The 23,565-nt window shown below is 44.6% G+C and overlaps 1 protein-coding gene across 3 annotated transcripts in view; it reads right to left on the reverse strand.

The window, feature by feature from the left end:
* Positions 1 to 23,565, reverse strand: part of NCK1 (NCK adaptor protein 1) — a 171,580-nt gene that overhangs the window by 14,426 nt on the left and 133,589 nt on the right. The gene's annotated exons all lie outside the window — the stretch shown is intronic.

Genomic DNA, 23,565 nt, shown 5'->3' on the forward strand with positions numbered 1-23,565 from the left:
TGTCAAAACCATGGGAATAAATAGAATTATAGCTATATGCAGCTTTTAACATGGAGCTCCGCCCAAAGGCAGTTTTTCCACATTGTTCCTTCCCTTCCTTGGCTCCAAAGCACCATCTGGGTTGAGTTCTGCTGAGGTGAGGGGAGGGAGATTCAAGCAGTCTTGTTGCCTCCACGGTCCAAGGTGGCCCCACAATTCAGAGGGGGGGCTCCCCCCTGCCCAGGGCCACATGGATTTAAGATTTGTTACTCTATTTATTTATTTTACTTGTACGTATCTATTCTATTTATTTTATTTTGTTAGTATGTTCGGTTTTGTTCTCTGTCTCCCCCTTTTAGACTGTGAGCCCACTGTTGGGTAGAGACTGTCTCTATATGTTGCCAACTTGTACTTCCCAAGCGCTTAGTACAGTGCTCTGCACACAGTAAGTGCTCAATAAATACGATTGATGATGATGATGATGATGGCAGATGGGACTAGCTCTCATCCTCCCTTCAAAGCCCTACTGAGGGCTCACCTCCTCCAGGAGGCCTTCCCACACTGAGCCCCCTTTTCCTCTCCTCCTCCCCATCCCCCCAGCACTACCTCCTTCCTCTCCCCACAGCACCTGTACATTCATTCATTCATTCAATCATATTTATTGAGCGCTTACTGTGTGCAGAGCACTGTACTAAGAGCTTGGGAAGTACAAGCTGGCAACACATAGAGACGGTCCCTACCCAACAGTGGGCTCACAGTCTAGAAGGGGGAGACAGAGAACAAAACCAAACATATTAACAAAATAAAATAAATAGAATAAATATGTACAAGTAAAATAAATAGAGTAATAAATACGTACAAACATATATACATATATACAGGTGCTGTGGGGAAGGGAAGGAGGTAAGGCGGGGGGATGGAGAGGGGGACGAGGGAGAAGGAAGGAGGGGGCTCAGTGTGTGAAGGTCTCCTGAAGGAGGTGAGCTCTCAGTAGGGCCTTGAAGGGAGGAAGAGAGCAATATATCTAATAATAATAATAATAATAATAATAATGGCATTTATTAAGCGCTTACTATGTGCAAAGCACTGTTCTAAGCGTTGGGGAGGGTACAAGGTGATAAGGCTGTCCCACAGGGGGCTCACAGTCTTCATCCCCATTTTACAGATGAGGAAACTGGGGCCAAGAGAAGTGAAGTGACTTGCCCAAAGTCACACAGCTGACAAGTGGCAGAGTCAGGATTTGAACCCGTGACCTCTGACTCCAAAGCCCGGGCTCTTTCCACTGAGCCACGCTGCTACATGTCTGTACAGATTTATTACTCTATTTATTTTACTTGTACATACTTACCATTCTATTTATTTTCTTAATGATATGCACCTAGCTTTATTTCTGTATATACGTATATATATACCTGTATATATGTATATATGTTGGTACATATTTATTACTCTATTTATTTATTTATTTTACTTGTACATATCTATTCTATTTATTTTATTTTGTTAGTATGTTTGGTTTTGTTCTCTGCCTCCCCCTTTTAGACTGTGAGCCCACTGTTGGGTAGGGACTGTCTCTATATGTTGCCAATTTGTACGTCCCAAGCGCTTAGTACAGTGCTCTGCACACAGTAAGCGCTCAATAAATACGATTGATGATGATGATTTCTGTTTGTTCTGATGACTTGACAGCTGTCCACACGCTTTGTTTTGTTGTCTGTCTCCCCCTTCTACACTGTGAGCCTGTTGTTGAGTAGGGACCGTCTCTATATGTTGCCAAGTTGCACTTCCCAAGTGCTTGGTACAGTGCTCTGCATACAGTAAGCGCTCAGTAAATACGATTGATTGAATGAATGAATGAGGAGATCAAAGGACCGTGGGAGGCGGGACTAAGAGCGATGAATGGAGACCACTGGAGAACAAGGGATGCTGACTTCGTGCTCGACCGCCAACGATAAACTCTGGAACTTGATGGACGGGACGGGGACTAATGAGGGGTGGCTCTTGTGGGAGCATTTTCGGGACGGGCCAAGGGGAGCTGCCGGGATCAGCCAGGGGTGGGTTTACGCCAAGGAAAGGATGCGTTAAAACCCCGCCCGTATAAGCGGCCCGCGCTCAGTATGTAGACCTCTCCTTCGCATCGCTCCGTGCCTGGAGCGGTGGTCCTGTGCTGAGCCCTCCCGGGAGGGAGTGGAAGTTAAAGGTTCCCGATTCAGAGCAGGCTGTGGTGTTTGTCGCCTATACGCTACCCCTCACCGGGAGTGGTAGCATTGGAAATGAATACAGTTCTGACAAAAAATCAATAGTATTTACTAATTGATTATAATAATAATAATAATGCTGGCATTTATTAAGCGCTTACTATGTGCAAAGCACTGTTCTAAGCGCTGGGGAGGGTACAAGGAGATCAGGTTGTCCCACGGGGGGCTCACAGTCTTAATCCCCATTTTACCGATGAGGTCACTGAGGCCCAGAGAAGTGAAGTGACTTGCCCAAAGTCACCCAGCTGACAAGTGGCAGAGCCGGGATTCGAACCCATGACCTCTGACTCCAAAGCCCGGGCTCTTTCCACTGAGCCACCCTGCTTCTCATCTGATGATTGAGAAGCAGTGTGACCTAGTGGAAAGAGCATGGGCCTGGAAGTCATTCATTCATTCAATCGTATTTATTGAGCGCTTACTGTGTGCAGAGCACTGTACTAAGAGCTTGTGAGCCCACTGTTGGGTAGGGACCGTCTCTATATGTTGCCAACTTGTACTTCCCAAGCGCTTAGTACAGTGCTCTGCACACAGTAAGCGCTCAATAAATACGATTGAATGAATGAATGAATGAATGAATCAGGTTGTCCCACAGAGGGCTCACAGTCTTCATCCCCGTTTTACAGAGGAGGTAACTGAGGCCCAGAGAAGTGAAGTGACTTGCCCAAAGTCACACAGCTGACAACTGGCAGGGTGACTTGCCCAAGGTCACACAGCTGACAAGTGGCAGAGTTGGGATTAGAACCCATGACCTTTGACTCCCAAGCCCGGGCTCTTTCCACTAAGCCACGCTGCTTCTCATCAGGTTGGACACAGTCCCTGCCCCACATGGGGCTCACAGCCTTAATCCCCATTTTTCAGATGAGGTAACTGAGGCCCAGAGAATCAATCAATCAATCAATCATATTTATTGAGTGCTTACTGAGTGCAGAGCACTGTACTAAGCGCTTGGGAAGTACAAGGGAAGAGACACGGCAGACAAGTGGCAAAGTCAGGATTAGAACCCAGGTCCTTCGGACTCCGAGGCTGGTGTTCCATCCACTTAGTCACGCTGCTTCTCTACTTTGATCCTATAATCTGTTCTAATATTTGACTTGGTTTCTGCAACCCTTCTTAGGGTCTCCCCAACAAGAAAAGCAAAGTCTGGGATGAGAGTGAAATAAAGTCACTTCAAATTCAGAATTGGATTGTTATGTGAATATTTACCTGACAAAGTCTCTTGGGGAAAGTGGCAGCTAGGACTTGGGCGGTGAATAAAAGAAAGAGATACTTGAGGATCAATCAATCAATCGTATTTATTGAGCGCTTACTGTGTGCGGAGCACTGTACTAAGCGCTTGGGAAGTACAAGTTGGCAACACATACAGTCTACAAGCCCCAAGTGGGACAACTGCCCTGCCTCCCTCCCCAAAGCACTTGTATATATGTTTGTACAGATTTATTACTCTATTTTCCTTGTACATATTTACTTTTTATTTTGTTAATGGTATGCATTTAGCTTTCATTCTATTTGTTCTGACGACTTTGACACCCACTTACGTGTTTTGTTTTGTTGTCTGTCTCCCCCTTCTAGACTGTGAGCCTGTTGTTGGGTAGGGACCGTCTCTATATGTTGCTGACTTGGACTTCTCAAGCGCTTAGTACAGTGCTCTGCACACAGTAACCGCTCAATAAATATGATTGAATGAATGAATGAATGAATGAATAGAGACAGTCCCTACCCAACAGTGGGCTCACAATCATGACTACTTCGTCCTGCCCCCAGAAGCCGAGAAGAGTCCGAAGATATGATCTCAAGATATGTTGCCAACTTGTATTTCCCAAGCGCTTAGTACAGTGCTCTGCACACAGTAAGCGCTCAGTAAATACCACTGAATGAATGAATGAAAGAAAAGAAGCAGTCATGGTGAAAAGGGAAAACTGACTTCTCTTAATCCTTGAAGGCTGGAGAAAGAGAAGTAATTAAAATGAACTCTGCTGACCGAATTTTTACTAGTAAATCTGCACTACGATATGTATATATGTTTGTACTTATTTATTACTCTATTTATTTATTCTACTTGCACATATCTATTCTATCTATTTTATTTTGTTAATATGTTTGGTTTTGTTCTCTTCTAGACTGTGTGCCCACTGTTGGGTAGGGACTGTCTCTATATGTTGCCAACTTGTACTTCCTAAGTGCTTAGTACAGTGCTCTGCACACAGTAAGCGCTCAATAAATACGATTGATTGATTGACTGATTGACAGATGGAATATACTAGCTTCCAAATGTCTACTGAAATGAAAGTCACCAAGTGCCCTGAAACACACCATTTTTTACAGTATTTGTTAAGCCCTCACTAAGGGCCGGACACTGTACTAAGTAAGCACTGGTGTGGACACCAAACAATCGGGTTGGACAGAATCCTTTGCCCCACACTGGGCTCATGGTCTTAATCCCCAATTTACAGATGAGGTAACTGAGACACAGACGTCAGAGGCCCAACGTCACACAACAGACAAGTGGCGGAGCCAGGATTAGAACTCAGGTCCTCTGACTCCCAGATGTGTTCTCTTTTCACTAGGCCACGCTACTTCATCAATGCTGATATATCGACTGCTTAATTGATGGAAAGAGCTCATTGTGGGCAGGGAATGTGCCTTTATTCTACTCTCCCAAGTGCTCAGTACAGTGCTTTGCACACAGTAAGCGCTCAATAAATATGACTGAATGAATGAATGAGGTACTCTGATCTCCAGAAAGGGCGAGATGCTCAGCAGTATCTTGGCATGTGGTGGAAACAGATGAGTTTTACGGTACATGTTCGTTGTGGGAAGGGGATGTGTCTGCTGTTGTATTGTACGCTCCCATGTAGTTGGTACAGTGTTCTGCACACAGTATGCGCTCAATAAATACAACTGAACGAATAGATGAATGGATGACAGATGAGGATAGAATTTCAGTAGTTTGCAGGGAAGAAATTTGGAAAAAATTTTTAGAATTTCACGAGACCCTACGAATGCCACTGGTAGTGAAAATTTTCATTACAACTTTACTTCCTGATCAGCTTATTTTGTTCAAAGAAGCAATGATGAAGTCTTAAGTTCCAAACCCTTTAAACAACTGTGAATGTTAACTATAATTACGCTGTAGTTGTATAGTAATGCTAATTTTCCTCTACTTTTTTCCTTTGAGAATCAGACAGAAAAGTATGCTTATCTGCATATATATATTATATATATGCTTGTGTGTGTGTAGTTGTCCCTCTTACTTGAGGATACTACTGGTAGTGAAACATGAGTGCAGATGAAAAGACTCATGTGAGCCCCATCATCTCCAGACTCCAAGCTCGTGTGGACGGGGAACGTTTCTACCAACTCTGTTATAGTCTCCAAAGCGCTTAGTACAGTGCTCTGCACACAGTAAGTGCCCATTAAAATACGACTGATAGTCCACGACCCACTGATACAATAAATTTTGTGGTATTGTGGATAGTGTGTGTTAGTGCAAAGCCTATCCCTAGTTGTGCTGTCATATTTGATTATTGCAGAGCCTGGGACTGTTTTTATTTTCAATTCCTTATTTCTCTACTTTAATAACGCTTCTAAGAGCCTTGCCCCTCTGCACCGATGACTTAACTGCGACGCGACGCTGACTGAGACTTCGTTTTACCGTGTCCTTCAATTGCTTCCGCTGTTCTGTGTCCCAATTTTAACTCCCCAATCAGCAGCTGTTAGGGTATCCTGCTCTTGTCCACTCTCATTCAGTGGTATTTTTGGAGCGCTTACTCTGTGCAGAGCACTGTACTAAGTGCTTAGGAAAGTACACTATAATGGAGTCAGTGGACACGATCCCTGCCCCACGAGGAGCTTACACTTTTCAAACTCCCGTCCGGATGGCTATGTACTTTAAATACGGTCTTCAACAGTTGTGAGATCGTTGGAATAGTCAATTCTCAATATAGTTGTATCATCATCATCATCATCAATCGGATTTATTGAGCACTTACTGTGTGCAGAGCACTGTACTAAGCGCTTGGGAAGTACAAATTGGCAACATATAGAGACAGTCCCTGCCCAACAGTGGGCTCACAGTCTAAAAGGGGGAGACAGAGAACAAAACCAAACATACTAACAAAATAAAATACATAGAATAGATATGTGCAAGTAAAATAAATAAATAGAGTAATAAATATGTACAAACATATATACAGGTGTTGTGGGGAAGGGAAGGAGGTAAGATGGGGGGGATGGAGAAGGGGATGAGGGGGAGAGGGGGGAAGGGGCTCAGTCTGGGAAGGCCTCCTGATGAGGATGTTTTTTCTGGGACAGAAAATGGTTTCCCCAGGTCTGGTTCATATTTAAAGCATTTTCCCAAGTTAGCAGTTAAGGCCTAAGGGCCTAATAGTTAACTTGAACTTTTTACTTAAATGTGTAACTTTTCTGGGACTCTAAGCAGCATCAAACATGGGCTCTGATTCTTAAGCAGTGAGGTCACAGCCTAAGAAGTGTGTTTTAAAGACCTTTTAGCTGGCCTGAGTTGAAGCTCACCACGGAAGTGAGGAGAAGGAAAGGACAAGAGAAACTACATAACCCATGAGGCAAAGGGGATGGTTTGCTAATAATAGCTCCCAAAGGCAGCAATCAATCAATCAATCAATCGTATTTATTTAGCGCTTACTTTGTGCAGAGCACTGTACTAAGCGCTTGGGAAGTACAAGCTGGCAACATATAGAGACAGTCCAGCAGGAGAAGCAGTGTGGCCTAGTGGACAGAGCATGGGCTGGGAGTCAGGAGGACCTGGGTTCTAATCCCAGCTCCTCCACTTAGCGCTTACTATGTGACCTTGGGCAAGTTACTTCCCTTCTCTGGGTCTCAGTTCCCTCATCTGCAAAATGGGGATAATATCGTCAGCCCCATGTGGGGCACGGACTGAGTCCAACCTGATTACTTTGTATCATCATCATCATCATCATCATCATCAATCGTATTTATTGAGCGCTTACTATGTGCAGAGCACTGTACTAAGCGCTTGGGAAGTACAAATTGGCAACATATAGAGACAGTCCCTACCCAACAGTGGGCTTCGTATCCACCCCAGTGCTTAGTACAGTGTCTGACACATAGTAAGCACTTAACAAATACCATTAAAAAAAGACCATTAGGAAGTGTGACCTAGTGACCCCTCCTTCCTCTTCCCCGCCTCCCCCTCCCCACAGCACCTGTATAGATGTATATATGCTTGTACGTATTTATTACTCTATTTATTCATTTATTTTATTTGTACATATTTATTCTATTTCTTTTATTTGGTTTATATGTTTTGTTTTGTTGTCCGTCCCCCTTCTAGACCGTGAGCCCGCTGTTGGGTAGGGACCGTCTCTAGATGTTGCCAACTTGGACTTCCCAAGTACAGTGCTCTGCACACAGTGAGCGCTCAATAAATACGATTGATTGATTGATTTAACTTCTCTGTGTCTCAGTTCCCTTATTTGCAAAATGGGGACTCAATATCGACTGAAGTGGAAATAGGAGCTTCCTACGGCCTGTGCCGACACACGAAGCAGCTCTTGACTAACATCTACACGCCCTCTCTTCCCCTAGATTACTCTGAATAAGGGAGGGTCCCTCTTCTTATATTTAATCTTCGCTGCAGGTAAATCGGTCAAGCTGGCCTACCTATCTCTTCCGCCTCAAACGGAAACTCCTTACCATCGGCTTTTAAGACTCAATCTGCTCTCCCAGTCCGACCTTACCTGGCTTATCTCCTACTTCTGTCCCACCACTGACCCTTACCCACATCCTCCCTCTGCCCAGAAATAATCCCGGCCGCTTCCCCCGTTTCATCATCATCATCATCAATCGTATTTATTGAGCGCTTACTATGTGCAGAGCACTGTACTAAGCGCTTGGGAAGTACAAATTGGCAACATATAGAAACAGTCCCTACCCAACAGTGGGCTCACAGTCTAAAAGGGGGAGACAGAGAACAAAACCAAACATACTAACAAAATAAAATAAATAGAACAGATACGTACAAATAAAATAGAGTAAAAAATATGTACAAACATATATACATATATACAGGTGCTGTGGGGAAGGGAAGGAGGTAAGATGGGGGGGATGGAGAGGGGGACGAGGGGGCGAGGAAGGAAGGGGCTCAGTCTGGGAAGCCCTCCTGGAGGAGGTGAGCTTCATATCCAACTGCTCTCATCACCTTCAAAGCCCTCTTAAAAATCACATCTCTGCCTAGACACCTTCCCCCCTTTCTTCCTCTCCCCCTCGTCCCCCTCTCCATCCCCCGCATCTTACCTCCTTCCCTTCCCCACAGCACCTGCATATATGTATACATGTTTGTACATATTTATTACTCTATTTATTTTACTTGTAAATATCTATTCTATTTATTTGATTTTGTTAGTATGTTTGGTTCTGTTCTCTGTCTCCCCCTTCTAGACTGTGAGCCCACTGTTGGGTAGGGACTGTCTCTATATGTTGCCAGCTTGTACCTCCCAAGAGCTTAGTACAGTGCTCTGCACACAGTAAGCGCTCAATAAATACGATTGATTGATTGATTGATTCCCTATTTGCTCTCCCTTCTGGTTCACTTCTGAATTTTCATCCGTTAAGCACTTGATATCCACCCCTTCGCCAGTCCCACAGCCCCTAAATACATATCCTCATACCATGCCATTTCCCCACTCCGGAATTCATTTCAGTGTCTGTCTCCCACTCTAGACTGTAAGCTCCTTGTGGGCAGGGATCACGTCCACCGACGTTACTGTACTGGACTCTCCCAAGTGCTTAGTACGGTGCTCCGCAAACAGTAAACACTCAATAAATATCACTGATTGATGGATGTTGATAACCTAAATTTTGGGACTAGAACTAGCACTCCAAGCCGCATACCATCTTGGCATTTCAGGGGATGCTTCGGTCTGCTGCCATGTTATCCTTCTTCATTTCCTCTGAATCCAATAACTAACGTATCACCTCGTTTTCTTTGAACAGAAATATGAGTCAGAGGTATGTGGTAAACCCTAAAACTATTTTTACTGGGTGCCGAATGCTCTAGGCTTGAAGCGAGAAAAAAAATACTATAAAACCACACGCACCCACCCCTCTGAAGAAGTTAAATAACTCACTGTGACACCCCAAAACAGAATGGCTTAGGGATAAGACACTAACAGTCATGTTTTTTAACCTCTGGACTGAAAGCTCTCCCCCTCTAGACTTTAAGATCGTTGTGGGCAGAGAATGTGCCTGTTTATTGTTATTTTCATTCATTTAATTATATTTAATGAGCACGTACTGGGTGCAGGGCACTGTATTATCCACTTGGGAGAGTCCAGTGTAATGGACTCTCTTGGGGAGAGTCCAAGAGAAGCAGCGTGGCTTAGTGGAAAGAGCCCGGGCTTGGGAATCAGAGATCGTGGGTTCTAATCCCGGCTCCGCCACTTATCGGCTGTATGACTTTGAGCAAGTCACTTATCTGTGCCTCAGTTCCCTCATCTGTAAAATGGGGATTATAACTGTGAGCCCCACGTGGGACACCATGATTACCTTGTATCCCCGCCAGCACTTAGAACAGTTCTTGGCACACAGTAAGCGCTTAACAAATACCACCATTATTATTATTAATAACTATAAACACACTTTCCCTGCCCACGAGCTTGCCCAAGCGCTTAGTACAGTGCTCTGCAAACAGTAAGCACTCAATAAATACAACTGAATGAATGAACGGACCTTCCCAGATTGGGTAGCGTGTTCTGTTCTCTTGGTCACGAACACTGAGCGTTCTCCTCATTCTTCCACTTGCCGCTTCTTGCCTCTCCCCCTCGTTTCCCACATACAGTCTGGAGTTTGTCAGCCTTGACTGCTCGAATGCTAGATTAGTTTTGTCCATTTTCTTCGGTGGGACTGACCTCTTCATAATAATAATAACAACTGGTATTTGGTAAGCGCTTACTACGTGCCAGGCACTGTACTAAGCGCTGGGATGGCTACAAGCAAACAGGGTTGGACACAGTCCCTGTCCCAGGTGGGGCTCACAGTCTCAATCCTCATTTTACAGTTGAGGGAACTGAAGCCCAGAGATGCGAAGTGACTCGCCCCAGGTCACACAGCAGACAAATGGCACAGCCAGGATTAGAACCCATGACCTTCTGACTCTCAGGCCCGTGCGCTATCCACTTCACCAGGCCAGTGGGTCAGACCCACCAGTGAAGGGGATCGCAAAATAATACTAATTACGGCATTCGTTAAATGCTTACTATGTGCCAGGCTCTGTACTAAGTGCTGGGGTAGATACAAGTGAATCAGGTTGGACACAGTCCCTGTCCCACATGAGGCTCACGGTCTCAATCCCCATTTTACAGATGACGGAACTGAGGCCCAGAGAAGTGAAGTGACTCGACCAAGGTCACACAACAGACAAGGGGTGGAAGAACCTGTGCTCTATCCGCTAACACCATGCTGCTTCTCAATGACGGTGGCAACGGTTAATCGGCCAGCGGGGCAAATCGTAAGCAGGAACCGGCAATCTTCACTTTAATGTCTAAATGAAAGCACTGAGGAGAGGACTGTGATAGTTTGAAATGCGCTAGCATTGGTGAGCCACCCGAAAGCCCATTATGGGTTGCCCAGGGACGGCACTCTACTAAGCCAAGATCAAACAATCTGGTTAGAATGAAAATTTGCCAATAAATGTTGCCAATTTGTACTTCCCAAGCGCTCAGTACAGTGCTCTGCACATAGTAAGCGCTCAATAAATACGAATGATGATGATGATGATGAAAAAATATATTGCCTCCGTATGCCTCCAGTCAAGGTCAAGACAGGCCTGATTTGACCGAAGATCCAGGCTCCCCTTAGCAGAAACTAGACGGTTTATTGTTCGGATGAGTTCACTTCGGGTTCCTTACGCCATTAAAATGACTTTGGATTGCCTTACTGGCCCTTTTTTTAATCAATCAATCAGTCAGTCACTTTTACTGGGTGCTTACAGTGTGCACAGCACTGTATTAAACACCTAGGAGAACATAATATAATACTAACAGAATTGGTAATAATAATAATAATAATAATAATGGCATTTATTAAGCGCTTACTATGTGCAAAGCAGTGTTCTAAGCACTGGGGAGGTTGCAAGGTGATCAGGTTGTCCCACAGGGGGTTCACAGTCTTAATCCTCATTTTACAGATGAGGTAACTGAGGCACAGAGAAGTTAAGTGACTTGCCAACGTCACACAGGTGACTATTGGCGGAGCCAGGATTTGAACCCATGACCTCTGACTCCAAAGCCCATGCTCTTTTCCATTGAGCCACGCTGCTTCTCAACATGGTAGACATGTTCTGTGCCCACAGTGAGCTATGCTATTTCTTCAGAAATATCTTAAAGAAATATTTCTTAAGAAATAGAGAAGCAGTGTGGCGTAGTGGAAAGAGCAGGGGCTTGGGAGTCAGAGGTCGTGGGTTCCAATCCCAGCTCTGCCACTTATCAGTTGTGTGACTTTGGACAAGTCCCTTAAGTTCTCTGTGCCTCAGTTACCTCATCTTTAAAATGGGGATGAAGACTGTGAGCCCCACGTGGGACAACCTGATCACCTTGCATCTACCCCAGCTCTTAGAACAGTGTTTGCCACATAGTAAGCGCCTAACAAAAACCAGCATTTTTTTATGAGGCAGCGTGGCTTAGTTGAAAGAACACAGGCTTGGGAGTCAGAGGTCGTGGGTTCCAAGCCCATCTCCACCACTTGTCAGCTGTGTGCCTTTGGGCAAGTCACTTAACTTCTCTGTGCCTTAGTTACCTCACCTGTAAAATGGAGGTTAAGACTGTGAGCCCCACCTGGGCCAACCTGATCACCTTGTATCACCCCCAGTGCTTTGAACAGTGCTTGGCACATAGTAAGTGCTTTGTTAAATACTATCATTGATTAATTAAGAGCCTACTGCATGCCAGGTTAAGTGCTGGGGTAGCGATAAACTAATCAGGACGGACACAGCCAATGTCCCATGTCCTTACAACCTTAATTCCCATTTTACGGATGAGGTAACTGAGGCACAGAGAAGTTAAGTGATTTGCCCACAACCTTGGTGTCATCCTCGACTCCGCTCTCTCTTTCACCTCTCACATCCGATCCGTCACCAAAACCTGCCGGTCTCACCCCCGTAACATCACCAAGATCCGCCCTTTCCTCTCCATCCAAACTACTACTGTGCTTGTTCAACCTCTCATCCTGTCCCGACTGGATTACTGCATCAGCCTCCTCTCTGATCTCCCATCCTCCTGTCTCTCCCCACTTCAATCTATACTTCACGCTGCTGCCCGGATCATCTTTGTGCAGAAACGCTCTGGGCATGTTACTCCCCTCCTCAAAAATCTCCAGTGGCTACCAATCAACCTAGGCATCAGGCAGAAACTCCTCACCCTGGGCTTCAAGGCTGTCCATCACCTGGCCCCCTCTCTGCCTCACCTCCCTTCTCTCCTTCTCCAGCCCACCCAGCACCCTCCGCTCCTCCGCCGCTAATCTCCTCACTGTGCCTCGTTCTCGCCTGTCCCGCCGTCAACCCCCGGCCCACCTCCTCCCCCTGGCCTGGAATGCCCTCCCTCCGCACATCCGCCAAGCTAGCTCTCTTCCTCCCTTCAAAGCCCTGAGAGCTCGCCTCCTCCAGGAGGCCTTCCCAGACTGATTCCCCTCCTCCCTCTGCCCCTCCTCCCCCTCGCCTTACCTCCTTCCCCTCCCCAAGCACCTTTATATATGTATATATGTTTGTACAGATTTATTACTCTATTTATTTTACTTGTACATACTTATTCTATTTATTTTATTTTGTTAATATTTTTTGTTTTGTTGTCTGTCTCCCCCTTCTAGCCTGTGAGCCCATTGTTGGGTAGGGACCGTCTCTATATGTTGCCAACTTGGACTTCCCAAGCGCTTAGTACAGTGCTCTGCACACAGTAAGCGCTCAATAAATACGATTGAATATATGAATGAATGCCCTTGGTCACACAGCAGGCAAATGGGGGAACTGGGATTAGAACTCAGGTCCTCTGTCTCCCAGGTCTGTATTGTTTCCACTTGGCCACGTTGCTTCTCTACTTAATGGCATTACTGAATGTTTAGAATAAGCTCACCATAGGACAGTACGGAAATACAGACGGCGCCAATATCCACACTGCCTAAAGGCCCTTGGAGTATGCCGTTGGAAAAACAATTATTTGGGGAGGTTTCTGGGCAGTCTTACTTGGTACTTCATTATGGGTAGGGAACGTGTCTGCCAATTCTGCCGCACTGTACCCTTCCAAGCGTTTAGTACAGCGCTCTGCAAATGCCACCCCACTGATTGATTGGTTGATTGACAGTGGCTGGATGAATGGAGCATGCGGTTGGGAAAACAATTATTTGGGGAGGTTTCTGGGCAGTCTTACTTGGTACTTCATTATGGGTAGGGAACGTGTCTGCCAATTCTGCCGCACTGTACCCTTCCAAGCGTTTAGTACAGCGCTCTGCAAATGCCACCCCACTGATTGATTGGTTGATTGACAGTGGCTGGATGAATGGAGCATGCGGTTGGGAAAACAATTATTTGGGGAGGTTTCTGGGCAGTCTTGCTTGGTACTTCATTATGGGTAGGGAACGTGTCTGCTGATTCTGTTGCACTGTACCCTCCCAAGCGTTTAGTACAGAGCTTTGCAAATTTCCACCCCATTGATTGATTGGTTGATTGACAGGGGCTGGATGAATGGAGTATGCCATTGGAAAAACAATTATTTGGGGAGGTTTCTGGGCAGTCTTGCTTGGTACTTCATTATGGGTAGGGAACATGTCTGCCGATTCCGTTGCACTGTGCCCTCCCAAGCGTTTAGTACAGAGCTCTGCAAATTTCCACCCCATTGATTGATTGATTGATTGACAGGGGCTGGATGAATCCACTCAGCCTACCTACTTTGCCTCTTCAACACCAACCTCCTTACTGGACCGCGATCTGGTCTCCCTTGCCGCCTGCCCCCTTCCCCCTCCATATCCGACAGACTTCCGCTGTCCCCACCAAAATTTAGAGAAATTAGAGGAGCAGCGTGGCTCAGTGGAAAGAGCCCGGGCTTTGGAGTCAGAGGTCATGGGTTCAAATCCTGGCTCCGCCAATTGTCCGCTGTGTGACTTTGGGGAAGTCACAACTTCTCTGTGCCTCAGTTCCCTCATCGGTAAAATGGGGATGAAGACTGTGAGCCCCACGTGGGACAACCTAATCACCTTGTATCCCCCCCAGCGCTTAGGACAGTGCTTTGCACATAGTAAGCACTTAACAAGTACCATCAGTAATTAATTAATTAATTAAAATTTGACTACAATCCCATCCCTGCCTTCGAGAAGCTTTCCCTGACTAACCTCTCCTTTTCCCAGCCCATTTTCCCTCCTTTGTGGGCGCTTGGTCTGGACACCTAAGCCCTTGCATGGCGTAGTGGATAGAGCACAGACCTGTAAAGTCATAAGGTCATGGATCCTAATCCCGGGATCAATCAATCAATCAATCAATCGTATTTATTGAGCGCTTACTGTGTGCAGAGCACTGTACTAAGCGTTTGGGAACTACAAGTTGGCAACATATAGAGACAGTCCCTACCCAACAGTGGGCTCACAGTCTAGAAGATCAGGATCAGGATACCAGGGGCATCTCGCGTCACTTCTCTGGGCCTCAATTACCTCATCTGTAAAATGGGGATTGAGACTGTGAGCCCCAAGTGGGACAGGGACTGTGTCCAACCCAATTTGCTTGTATCCACCCCAGTGCTTAGTACAGTGAATGGCACCTAAGTGCTTAACAACTACCACAACTGTTATTATCCAGAGCTTAGTACAGCACCCAGTTTAATACCATAATTATTATTTGATACCTCACTGCCCAACACATAATAATAATGATAATGATGGTATTTGTTAAGCACTTTACTATGTGCCAAGCTCCTATTCGAAACGCTGGGGGGGATACAAGGTGATCAGGTTGTCCCACGTGGGGCTCACAGTCTTAATATCCATTTTAGAGATGAGGGAACTGAGGCCTAGAGAAGTTAAGTGACTTACCCAAAGTCACACAGCTGACAAGTGGTGGAGCCAGGATTAGAACCCATGACTTATGTACATCTCCTTACACTCTGCTGCTTCCCCAGCTGTAATTTATTTTCATGTCTTTCTCCCCCACTATAAATCAATTAATCATATTTATTGAGCGCTTACTGAGTGTGGAACACTGTACTAAGTGCTTGGGAGAGGACAATACAACAGAATTGGTCGACACATTCCCTACCCACAACGCCCTTACAGCCTAGAGAGGATTGTAATCTCATTGTACATATTTATTACTCTATTTATTTATTTATTTTACTTGTACATATTTATTCTAGTTTATTTTGTTAATATGTTTGGTTTTGTTCTCTGTCTCCCCCTTCTAGACTGTGAGCCCACTGTTGGGTAGGGACTGTCTCTATATGTTGCCAACTTGTACTTCCCAAGCGCTTAGTACAGCGCTCTGCACACAGTAAGCGCTCAATAAATATGATTGATTGATTGGGGGCTGATACCTTGTCTACTAACTCTACTGCATTGTACTCCCCCAAGGAAGTAACAGTGTCCTGCACCCAGTAAGTGCTCAAGAAATAGCATTGATTGATAAATGTCTTCTGCACGCCCCTGCCCATGAATTCCCTAGAAGCAGTGTGGCTCAGTGGAAAGAGCCCGGGCTTTGGAGTCAGAGGTCATGGGTTCAAATCCCGGCTCTGCCAATTGTCAGCTGTGTGACTTTGGGCATGTCACTTAACTTCTCGGTGCCTCAGTTGCCTCATCTGTAAAAATGGGGATTAGGAACTGTGAGCCCCCCGTGGGACAACCTGATCACCTTGCAACCTCCCCAGTGCTTAGAACAGTGCTTTGCACATAGTAAGCGCTTAAATAAATACCATTATTATTATTATTATTATTATTATTATAGAAACACTGTTCTCAATAGAACCTATTCTTCCTATACTCTAACTCCCCACCAACAATCTAGCTCTCCTGCAAATACCAACAGGATCCTCCGCTGACCCCGAAAATTCCTGCTTCCTCAGAGACCTGTGAAGGAAAACTGGGACAATACAGGTGAGCGGCTTGGGACAGTCCATCAAGCCATAGGGCTTTGAGTAATTTCTCCTTCAATTCAGAAATAGCCAAAAGTTTATCGTTTTGAACTGTTTTTCCCAGGAGAACTTCAGCCTCGCTCTAAAAAATTTTCAACAGTGTTTTCATTCTTCTGACACTAAGAGATCATAAAATATGGAGCAGAAACTGGTTTACTTTTATGGGAAACAATGTTCTCTCCGAGAATTGAGGGAGGGTATTTTGATCATGTATATATATATATAACATATATATATGTAACCTCCCCAGCACTGTATATATGTATATACGATTGTACATATTTATTACATTTATTATGTGAGCCCACTGTCTTTTAGACTGTGAGCCCACTGTTGGGTAGGGACTGTCTCTATGTGTTGCCAATTTGTACTTCCCAAGCGCTTAGTACAGTGCTCTGCACATAGTAAGCGCTCAATAAATACGATTGATTGATTACTCTATTTATTCATTTATTTATTTTACTTGTACATATCTACTCTATTTTATTTTGTTAGTATGTTTGGTTTTGTTCTCTGTCCCCCTTTTAGACTGTGAGCCCACTGTTGGGTAGGGACTGTCTCTATATGTTGCCAATTTGTACTTCCCAAGCGCTTAGTACAGTGCTCTGCACATAGTAAGCGCTCAATAAATACGATTGATGATGATGATGCTGATCACCTTTTCCTGATGCGTGTTTTCCACATGCAATGGCTGACTTACAACCTCAGGCAAAGCCTTGTCTTAAAATCTTCGGGAAATGGAGATTAAACTCACTGAATTGACAAGAGAATAGCTAAAACACATTATTACATGGTCAGTTGCTACATGGGAGAGTTCAACAGAGTAAGCAAGCATGACTCCCGCTCTCCAGGGATATTGTCACAATTCTGAATTGATGGATCAGATTTACGACTTCAGGACATCTTCAGGAGCTTGGACATGGGTCAACACCTAAATTAGAAACACTAATAATTAATTAAGCCACCACGAAATAGGAATACACTCTGATTTGCTTCAGCAAAACTCAGTAAAACCAAACTGAAAGCTCTAGCAATCAGCACTTTCGATATTTCCCAATACTAGAGCAATCTTGGCAGATTGATGTTTCTTGCAACATGGTCGGCATGTTTGATAGAGAGGCAGGGTGGCCTAGAGAAAAGAGCATGAGTCGCATGGCTCAGTGGAAACAGCCCGGGCTTTGGAGTCACCGGTCATGGGTTCAAATCCCGGCTCCGCCAATTGTCAGCTGTGTGACTCTGGGCAAGTCACTTAACTTCTCTGTGCCTCAGTTACCTTATCTGTAAAATGGGGATTAAGACTGTGAGGCCCCCCGTGGGACAACCTGATCACCTTGTAACCTCCCCAGCGCTCAGAACAGTGCTTTGCACATAGTAAGCGCTTAATAAATGCCATTATTATTGGAGTCAGAAGACCCGAGTTGAGAAGCAGCGTGGCTCAATGGAAAAGAGCACGGGCTTTGGAGTCAGAGGTCATGGGTTCAAATCCCGGCTCCGCCACTTGTCAGCTGTGTGACTTTGGCAAGTCACTTAACTTCTCTGTGCCTCAGTTACCTCATCTGTAAAATGGGGATTAAGACTATGAACCCCACATGGGACAACCTGATCACTTTGTATCCCCCCCAGCGCTTAGAACAGTGCTTTGCACATAGTAAGTGCTTAACAAATGCCAACATTATTATTATTATTATTGTAACCTCCCCAGTGCTCAGAACAGTGCTTTGCACATAGTAAGCGCTTAATAAATGCCATTATTATTGGAGTCAGAAGACCCGAGTTATAATCCCGCCTCTGCCACAGGCCAGCTGTGTGACCTGGGGCAAGTCACTTTGCTTCTCTGCGTCTCAGCTCCCTCATCTGTAAAAACGGAGATTCAAGACATGTTCTCCCTCCTTCTTACAATGTGAGTGCTACATGGGACCTGATGATCTTGTATCTACCCCAGCGCTTAGATCAGTGCTTGGAACATAATAAGCGCTTAACAAATACCGTTATTATTTTTATTAATCAATCAATCTATCAATTGTATTTACTGAGCGCTTACTGTGTGCAGAGCACTGTACTAAGCGCTTGGGAAGTACAAATTGGCAACATATAGAACACAGTCCCTACCCAACAGTGGGCTCACAGTCTAAAAGGGGGAGACAGAGAACAAAACCAAACATACTAACAAAATAAAATAGAGTAGATAGGTACAAGTAAAATAAATATTATTATTATCAACAATATTCTCATTCTTATTTAAAATGGTAAATACATATTATCCCAGCCAGCTTTAGCCTAAGAGAGAAAAATGGAGTGACTACATAAAGCAAAGCTGTCTTTCACCCTCCTCAATTACCATGGCTCAATTCAAAACCTTCAATATTTAGGATTCCCCTATCTAAGCAGCCAAAACGTATTTCTTGAGTCAAAATTACTTTCGTCTCTTGTGAAGAGCAACTGCAAGTTTTCCCCCTCCTTTTCCACGACTCTCCCCCTCATTCTCTTGCCCTATAAAGACACCCACACCCACCCGCTCACCCCCTAACTCTTTACTGGATGTCTCAATGTGTATCAGGAGATTTTGGAAAAAAAAATATCAGAGCTCAAAAACGGTATTCCAGGAAAATAGAGAAGAGAAGCCAACAAGCCACAGACTTGGGACTTCCCCATCTCAAGTCTGGGCTCAGTGTGGAAATGTCTGAACTTCTTGGCTCCAAGTCAAAATTAAACCATCTCTGGGAACATCCTTCATTTGAGTTTCCCAGGGGATCTGTCTTTCCAGGCCTTCCCAGGGCTCCTTCAGACAAGAATGAAGGAGCATGGCCTACAGTCAGAGGACCTGGGTTATTATTATTATTATTATTATTATTATTGTTATTGTTATTATTAATCCCAGCTCCACCACTTCTCTGCTGTGTGTCACTGTACTTTCCCAAGCGCTAAGTAGAGCGCTCCACGTATAAAAAGCACTCAAATACCATTGTTTGATCACTGACCTTGGGCAAGTCACTTAGCTTCTCTGTGCCTCAGTTAGTTACCTCACGTGTAAAGCGGGGATTAAGATTGTGAGACATGGACACAATCCTTTTAGACTGTGAGCCCACTGCTGGGTAGGGACTGTCTCTATATGTTGCCAACTTGTACTTCCCAAGCGCTTAGTACAGTGCTCTGCACACAGTAAGCGCTCAATAAATACGATTGATTGATTGATTGGACCATGTCCAACCTGATGAGTCCCAGGGCTTCGCACAGTCTTTGGCACATAGTAAGCGCTTAACAAATATCATTTAAAAAAAAAAAAGAAATAGGACAGACTTCAGAGTCAGGGGACCTGTGTTCATTCATTCATTCTTTCATTCAACCGTATTTATTGAGCACTTACTGTGTGCAGAGCACTGTACTAAGCACTTGGGAAGTACAAGTTGGATAATAATGATGGCATTTATTAAGCGCTTACTATATGCAAAGCACTGTTGTAAGAGCTGGGGTGGTTACAAGGCTATTAGGTTGTCCCACGGGGGGCTCACGATCTTCATCTCCATTTTACAAATGAGGTAACTGAGGCCCAGAGGAGTGAAGTGACTTGCCCAAAGCCACACAGCTGACAATTGGCGGAGTCGACATTTGAACCCATGACCTCTGACTCCAAAGCCCGGGCTCTTTCCACTGAGCCACGCCGCTAATTCCGCCACTCGCCTGCTGTGAAACCTTGGGCAAGTCACTTAAATGACACGCGCCTCAATTTCCTCATCGGCAAAATGGGGATTAAATAACTGTTTTCTCTTCTTCATAGACTATGAGCCCGTGTGTGCCAGGGACTGTGTCTGACCTGATCATCTAGTGATTGGCACATAGTAAGTGCTTAACAAATACCACAATTAGGATTTTCATCATTATTGGAAGCTCCGGGTTGATTCAGCTCCGACCCAACCCCATCAGTTTCCAATGGAAAGGCATTTTTTCCCTCCCTTGGACAGAAGGGAAGTGGCGACGACGTCACATCGGCTCTCAGACGGACATTACACCCGGGCTTCCCTAACCTACACTATGATACATCCGGATCTCTTATAACACCAGGGTGCTTTTGTTAAACAGTACCATTAAGGGAAACTCACGCCACAGTACTCCCCCATTCTCACACGACTAGCAAATCAATCAATCAATCAATCGTATTTATTGAACGCTTACTGTGTGCAGAGCACTGTATTAAGCGCTTGGGAAGTACAAATCCACAAGCATTTCCTTTAATAACCTGGCACACTAAGCTCGATTATGCTCATGTTATTAGAACAGTCCTTAGACTCGTTTGATCCAAAACACACACTGAGACGTGTTATCACGGAACTGAGTGAAGAGTAAATGTTGACCGTAACTTCACATAATATAATTTTTTTAAAAAAGGCCCTACCTGTGAACATGGCCCTAGGGAATCTAGCCTGGAAGAAAGGAAAAGGCCACTGGGGCAAAAAAAGACAAACGAGAAGCGATCCTAAGCCAGAAAAATATGACTTTAAACATGCTACTATGTGGTTGCACAGCAGCGTGGCTCAGTGGAAAGAGCACAGGCTTTGGAGTCAGAGGTCATGGGTTCAAATCCCGGCTTCCCCAACTGTCAGCTGTGTGACTTTGGGCAAGTCACTTCACTTCTCTGGGCCTCAGTTCCCTCATCTGTAAAATGGGGATTAAGACTGTGAGCCCCCCATGGGACAACCTGATCACCTTGCAACCTCCCCAGTGCTTAGAACAGTGCTTTGCACATAGTAAGCGCTTAATAAATGCCATCATTATTATTATTATTATCACTCCACCCCACAGCACTTGTGTATCATTGTACACATTTATTATTCTATTTATTTTATTAATAATGTGCATAGATCTATAATTCTACTTATCTCTTTTGATGCTATGGATGCCTGTCTTCTTGTTCTGTCTTGTCTGTCTCCCCCTGCTAGACTGTGAGCCCGTTGTTGGGTAGGGATTGTTTTTATCATCTCTATATGTTGCTGACTTGTACTTCGCAAGCACTTAGTACATTGCTCTGCACACAGTAAGCACTCAAAAAATTCGACTGAGTGAATGAATGACTCTGTTGTGGAACTGTACTTTCCAAGTGCTTAGTACAGTGCTCTGCACACAGTAAGCGCTCAATAAATACGATTGAATGCATGAATGAATGAATGAAATGGTAGTCATCAATGGCTCATTGACAACTACAAGGGCTACTCGTTTATAAGTGCGTTATTTGTACAGCACTTACTGCCGAACTGTACTTTCCAAGCACTTAGTACAGTGCTCTGCACAGTTAGCGCTCAATAAATACGATTGAATGAATGAATGAATGGTCCAAGCGCTGTACTAGCAGTGCTTCTCTTTACTAGACAAGCAGCGTGGCTCAATGGAAAGAGCCTGGGCTTGGGAGTCAGAGGTTATGGGTTCAATTCCCGGCTCAGCCAATTCATTCAATCGTATTTATTGAGCGCTTACTGTGTGCAGAGCACTGTACTAAGTGCTTGGGAAGTCCAAGTTGGCAACATAGAGAGACGGTCCCTACCCAACAGCGGGCTCACAGTCTAGAAGGGGGAGACAGACAACAAAACAAAATATATTAACAAAATAAAATAAATAGAATAAATATGTACAAGTAAAATAAATAGAGTAATAAATCTGTACAAACATATATACATATATACAGGTGCGGTGGGGAGCGGAAGGAGGTAAGGCCGGGGGGGATGGGGAGGGGGAGAGGAAAGAGGGAGCTTAGTCTGGGATAAAGAGGTGAGAGAGAGGTGAAAGATGAGAGAAGAGAGATCAATCAATCATATTTATTGAGTGCTTACTGTGTGCAGAGCACTGTACTAAGCGCTTGGGAAGTACAAGTTGGCAAAATATAGAGACGGTCCCTACCCAACAGTGGGCTCACAGTCTAGAAGGGGGAGACAGAGAACAAAACATATTAACAAAATAAAATAAATAGAATAGATATGTACAAGTACAATAAATACATATGTACAATCAATCAATCAATCAATTGTATTTATGGAGCGCTTACTGTGTGCAGAGTACTGTACTAAGCGCTTGGGAAGTACAAGTTGGCAACATATAGAGACGGTCCCTACCCAACAGTGGGCTCACAATCTAGAAGGGGGAGACAGAGAACAAAACCAAGCATACTAACAAAACAAAATAAATAGAAGTGTAAAAGTAAAATAAACAAATAAATACAGTAATAAACCTGTACAAACATATATACAGGTGCTGTGGGGAAGGGAAGGAGGCAAGGCAAGAGATGAGAGATACAGAGCAGAGAGATGGAGAGAGACAAAGAGGGAAGAGAGAGATGAAACAGAAGAGAGAAGAGAGACAGTGACGGAGGAAAGATGGAGGGGGAAGAGATGAAGAGGTGAGAGAGAGGTGAAAGATGAGCGAAGAGATGAGAGATGGCAAGCAGAGAGATGAAGAGAGACAATTGTCACCTGTGTGACTTTGGGCAAGTCACTTAACTTCTCTGGGCCTCAGTTACCTCATCAGTAAAATGGGGATTAAGACTGTGGTTGTCCCATATGGGTCAACCTGATCACCTTGTATCCTCCCCAGCGCTTAGAACGGTGCTTTGCGCATAGTAAGTGCTTACCAAATGCCATTATTATTATTATTATTATTATTACTAACTGTTGTGCTATATAAAGGGAACTCAGTTCACATGGGGCTCACCATCTAAGGGGGACGGAGAACAGATACTGAACCCCCAATTTACAGGAGAGGAAACTGAGGTACTAAGTTAGGTGACTTGCCCAAAGTCCCAAGCCCTCGCTCTTCCCACTGAGCCACACTGCTTCCCTCTGTCTCTTCCCCCCATCTTACCTCCTTCCATTCCCCACAGCACCTGTATATATGTATATATGTCTGTACATATTTATTACTCTATTTATTTATTTATTTATCTTGTACATATCTATTCTATTTATTTTATTTTGTTAGTATGTTTGGTTTTGTTGTCTGTCTCCCCCTTGTAGACTGTGAGCCCGCTGTTGGGTAGGGACTGTCTCTACAGGTTGCCAACTTGGACTTCCCAAGCGCTTAGTACAGTGCTCTGCACACAGTAAGCGCTCAATAAATACGATTGATTGATTGAGTAGCGGAGCCGGGATTAGAACCCAGTTCCTCAGACTCACTGACCCGGGCTCTACCCATTA

The sequence above is a fragment of the Tachyglossus aculeatus genome, chromosome 1, assembly GCF_015852505.1.
Source record: "Tachyglossus aculeatus isolate mTacAcu1 chromosome 1, mTacAcu1.pri, whole genome shotgun sequence".
In the NCBI taxonomy this organism is placed as follows: Eukaryota; Metazoa; Chordata; class Mammalia; order Monotremata; family Tachyglossidae; genus Tachyglossus; species Tachyglossus aculeatus.